This window comes from Rutidosis leptorrhynchoides, chromosome 6, assembly GCF_046630445.1.
Source record: "Rutidosis leptorrhynchoides isolate AG116_Rl617_1_P2 chromosome 6, CSIRO_AGI_Rlap_v1, whole genome shotgun sequence".
NCBI classification, from domain to species: Eukaryota; Viridiplantae; Streptophyta; class Magnoliopsida; order Asterales; family Asteraceae; genus Rutidosis; species Rutidosis leptorrhynchoides.
In genome coordinates this window covers 403,586,760-403,592,316 of record NC_092338.1, presented here as the reverse complement: position 1 = coordinate 403,592,316, position 5,557 = coordinate 403,586,760, and the positions used below count along the sequence as shown (strand labels likewise).

The following is a 5,557-nucleotide window of genomic DNA, read 5'->3' as shown; positions in this document are numbered from 1 at the left end:
GCTGATCATTGGAGTGTATATACTAATAGTAAATACATTTAGAAGCTGTGTATTGTACGAGTACAAATACGAGTGCATACGAGTAGAATTGTTGATGAAAATGAATGAGGATGTAATTGTAAGCATTTTTGTTAAGTAGAAGTACTTTGATAAGTGTCTTGAAGTCTTTCAAAAGTGTATAAATACATATTAAAACACTACATGTATATACATTTTAACTGAGTCGTTAAGTCATCGTTAGTCGTTACATGTAAGTGTTGTTTTGAAACCTTTAAGTTAACGATCTTGTTAAATGTTGTTAACCCATTGTTTATTATATCTAATGAGATGTTAAATTATTATATTATCATGATAATATGATGTATTAATATATCTTAATATGATATATATACATTTAAATGTCGTTACAACGATAATCGTTACATATATGTCTCGTTTCGAAACCCTTAAGTTAGTAGTCTTGTTTTTACATATGTAGTTCATTGTCAATACACTTAATGATATGTTTACTTATCATTTAACATATTTAAACATAGTGTAACAATATCTTAATATGATTCATATGTATTTAGTAAGACGTTGTTATAACGATAATCGTTATATATATCGTTTCGAGTTTCTTAATTCAATAAACTCATTTTATGTATATAACTCATTGTTAATATACCTAGTGAGATACTTTCTTATCATAATATCATGTTAACTTTATATATATATATATATATATATATATATATATATATATATATATATATATAACATCATATAATTTTTACAAGTTTTAACGTTCGTGAATCGCCGGTCAACTTGGGTGGTCAATTGTCTACATGAAACTCATTTCAAATAATCAAGTCTTAACAAGTTTGATTGCTTAACTTGTTGAAAACATTTAATCATGTAAATATCAATTTCATTTAATATATAAATATATAAACATGGAAAAGTTCGGGTCAGTGCAACTCAAACCTTATAAATATTCGTTAATGTAAAAGACATTCATGAGGTAACTATTTCTTCTTTACACGTCTGGTTGGTTTCCAGTAAATTATAGGACTACTTTTACAAAAGGAAAATTTTGTATTATGATTAATGAGAAATGCTCTTATAATGAATTTTTTATTTATTATGATTGTAATATATTTGACTATTTTGGTAAGGGTTTTATTATCATGTTATCTTCATTTTACTTTTGATTGGTAATTACAACAATTAGTTGATAGCAACTGACTTTGTAAATAGGATTTATAATAATTACTAGATTTATGAGCCCGTGCGTTGCACGGGTACTCATCCAAAGTTTTTATATAGTATATTTCAGTTGTATATGAAATAACGATACTCTATCCTCATTATCGTAAGTAATGTTGTGAGTAGTATTTGTAATCTAAAAAAATACATATCATAAAAGTGTTGCTAAGTTGATATTTCATAAAGTTATTCAGAACACAATCTTAAGTTACACGGGGACCCTTCAGCAAATAAAATTTAATCATAAAATGGTATATTAATTAACGATATGATAAAGACATTATTTTTTCACAACCAAATATACATTTAAGAGCCCGTACGTTGCAGAGAGCTTAAAAATAGTATTTGAATGCGTTACTGTTGGCACCGATAACATGTATTACAGAGTTACAATGACGAAACTAATCATTAATGAAATTGAACTGGTCCGATCAAGTCATTATATTTTTTAAACTATTTTGTGACAACTGTAACCTCGTAATTTGGACGGAAGGTTTGCATGGCGTAAACAAAGTAACATTTGACAAACATGACCTCTCTTAATGGTCCTCCAAGTGAAGAGCAATTAATTACAATATATAAGTTCCTCGTCACAAACCTTTAATTATATGAACCCACTGGATAACTTTTTGTGGCTACCAACTTCTCAGCATTCATTTAAAGATACCCAACTCAAACAACAAATGAAGTACGTATATTCATTGTTAAATTAAATATAAAGTATACATGTAATAAACCCTTGTGCTTGAAACATAAAACCATAGTAGTTTCCGAAAATTTAAAAGCGTCAGTATAGCTTTTCGCATTTCTAAATGCTCTGCACAAACAACATAATAAACCCTCAATAGCGCAATGAGCTAACACTTGGGTGTCAACAAAAAGGATTTTTACAGATTGTTGTTGCTAAATCAATATGCATTGTATCTTTAGCTACATAAACTTATATTTTACTGCTTACTTGGCATCATCTTCTCCAATGACTGTAAATGGTACAATACCATATTGTGTTGCCATTGTTACAAATTCTAGTTAATAGGCAATAACAAATTGTACTCTTCACCCTGTAAATGCATATGTATATTTTAATAATCAAAACAGTAAAACTGCATAATAAAATTTGAAGATAACATTGAAACTGCCATGATGTATAAATTATAAGGTGCATACCTTCCTCAAGTTACACCATGTTTGTTGAGCAACACACCGATATCAGCATCCGCCTTTGGCCAAGGTTTTTTTGCCTACAAAGGAAAAAACAGTATAATTAAAGATACGTTTTACACATTTGACATTTTTGTTGATTTATTTTCATTTAGTAGTAATGTACAGTATGAATATCATTGAGTATATACATAGTTAAGGATTGTATATGTATAAATAAAGATTGAGTCGTGAGTCGTTAAGATTGAGTCGTAAGTCGTTACCCACCTACTATAGGTGCTCCAACACTTCTTTGAGCACAACATGAAGAGAATACAAGTATGTCAAGATCTAAGTTTGAAGAGGCAATAATACAAATTACCTGTTACGTGTCACAGACTTGTCAAAATGGGTGGGTCGTTAGTTACTTTCACCTTCTCAAGTATCTGCAATTGACCAGCAAGACAAATTAAATACATTTGAAGAATATACATGAGTAGCTTGCTTCTAATGCTTCTTAAAGGTTAAAAGTCATATATAAAACTCTTTAATGCAATCTGTGATACTAATACTAATGTAGATAGTATTATTGGAATTTGTAAGTAAAGAAACAAATTTTTTAAATCATATATTATCATTGAAAAGTATTCATAATAGTTTATTAATGAATACCATTAGATCACATCGTTGAAGTTTTTTTTACTTAATCCCTAAATGAAAGTACCCATATTGACACATGATATAAGTAAGAAAACCGGGCATGTTGTACCATTAAAATATATTTAATGTGATGGTTGATTAATTAGGTGGTATCAAGCACTTCTTGACAAAAGTGAAGCATCATTCTATCACGATGCATAAAAATTGAGTAATTAACAAAAGTTAACCTTAAGCAAACATGTAAGTGTATAATCATAAGGCACTGAGTTATTACTGCTTGAGCTGACAAAGTATGATAACACGAAACAGAAATCAAACTAAAGTAAGAGCAGAGGATTCAAGTTCAATTTGTCTACAATGAATTTTAAACCAATACCAGAGTTTTTCTAAATTCATGTGATATTGTTGCTAACCTGAGCCCATGGCACTTGAAGATACTTGACAACCCCTCGCATAATGCATCAACATCTACTTCCTCATTAGTTTGATCGAGCACCATGGGTTCCAAAAAGTCATCAATGGAATATATATTTCTTAAGTTGTCATCGATCATTTCTTGATTACTTTGGATAGAACTGCAATGATGGATCAAAATAGTTCAGTGTTTGTCATCTGTTCAATAATCAATAATCATAATTAATAGAAAACAGTTAGCTAAAAGTGTTATGGATCCAACGCAAACCAGTCGGATGGCTGCTCCCAAGCCCACCTCCTGGTTGTCATCGCTCGATCACTTCCTTTTCCACTAAGTGATTGCTTAGGGACCTTAGCGTACGATCTGGGCTGTTTCCCTCTCGACTTTGGATCTTAGCACTGGTTTCAATATGAACCAAATTGCCCCACCCATTTGGTCACTATATAGACTACAATAAGTAGGCTACCTTCACGGAATTGGTAAGTACTCATGTCTTCCCACAAATACGTTTGCCATCTTACGTTCTCGAGACTTGACAGTTTCCCGAGCCGATGCTAGTAGCAAATTGTAATGTGATAGAAATTTGGTTACCACATTTGTTACCTCCTTTGTTGGATAAAACGATGGAGTTTCAACTACGTTAGACTTACAAGTATCAGAGGGATCCCATCTAGCTGCCACCTGCGTCATGAAAAAAATCTCATCTCAGGCGTTTCATTTTATATCAATCAATCTATATCATAAAAATGCAAGCATAAATTCCTACCTTTAGTTTTCGCAGACTTCCTGAGAATTCACGGGGTGATCATCTTTTTGGTTGTTTTTAGAAGAGCGCTCCTACAACATAACATTTAAATAAGAAGCCAAATGATCATGTAAAGTAGAGGTGGGAAAATGGGTCATTCGAGTAGAGGAAAAAAATAAATTAACTAAGTAAACTTTGGCACCCAATATGATTACAGAAACTATTGTGAATCCTTGCTTCATGGACATTCAGATATACATACACGCCCATATATACATGCACACTCACGTTTAGAATAATACACATATTGCCCAAATAACATTAAATTTCATTCCAAAATGTCAAGACGGACAGCAAATTGTTTTTTAATTAACCAGATAATACTATTTTTTTGAGTTGTCGTGCAATAACTTACCACTATGATTTAATGGACACTGAAAAATAACAGTACTCTCTTAATATACTTCCTAGACTAATCACATAACCAAAATAGATACTCCGTAACACATAAGTACGTAAGTAAGAAACATATACCTACTATACATCATCATATAAGCTCCTTGAAAGAGCATTTCATCCAAATGTAACTGTATTGACCTGCAATAAGTGTCCGCTACTTACAAACAATCAATCAACTAAAGGCACAGTAGATTGAATAGATCAACACATCAGTATACAAAATTTATTATTTTGGGATTTTAACCCTATAAAGATAATGAAATTGCTGACCTAATAATTTGAAAAACGCTATGACAACCCTGATGATTTGGTAATCTGTAACATGAATCGAATGCTATCACAAATCTTGTAAAACGAAATGTATGATTTAGGGTTAGTATGGTTAAAAGAAATAATACAGTAAGAAGAATTAATAGTTAAAGGTAAAGCAATTGTTGCCTTAAACTTGGATCGTATGAATGGGATATCGGATTGGACGATGACTTGATTAAGATGAGGAAGATCAGCCCGTTGATTTGAAGACCTACATTTGTATTAGGGTTTGAAGATGAGATGAGGCGTATGAGATAAAAATATTTGGGGTTTTTTTTGCTGCGTGAATTCATTCAGCTTTTTAGATGCCAACGTGGATTAGTGGGTGATTAAGAATATAATTAGAGAGTGCCATGTCACTAATCATGATTAAGGAGTAATTAGGAGGTGTCACATTGGATTAACTTTCATGATTTATAGTATGTAATAGATAGATAGACAGATTTCAGTACGGGGAGGTGGATATTGATGGTTCATTAGTTGCTGCGAAGCCAGTGAAGGCGGCTGCTGGAGTGGAGGATATTATAATGCTTAATAATAATTGTTGTCTATGTTGTACAGTAAGGGGTGATATATTG

At 31.5% G+C, this 5,557-nt stretch overlaps 1 long non-coding RNA gene across 2 annotated transcripts; it reads right to left on the bottom strand.

Moving 5' to 3' along the window:
- Nucleotides 1-1,932: 1,932 nt before the first annotated feature.
- LOC139855537 (uncharacterized) lies at nucleotides 1,933-5,242 on the bottom strand. Of its 2 annotated transcripts, XR_011761482.1 has the most exons (9): nucleotides 5,106-5,214; nucleotides 4,938-5,012; nucleotides 4,743-4,805; nucleotides 4,230-4,300; nucleotides 3,930-4,144; nucleotides 3,462-3,623; nucleotides 2,771-2,834; nucleotides 2,416-2,489; nucleotides 1,933-2,065 (listed from the first exon to the last, which is right to left on the bottom strand). It is a non-coding gene; the product is annotated as an uncharacterized lncRNA (long non-coding RNA). The 2 variants fall into 2 exon arrangements; XR_011761481.1 differs by having other exon boundaries at nucleotides 4,938-5,242.
- Between the last annotated feature and the right edge of the window lie 315 nt (nucleotides 5,243-5,557).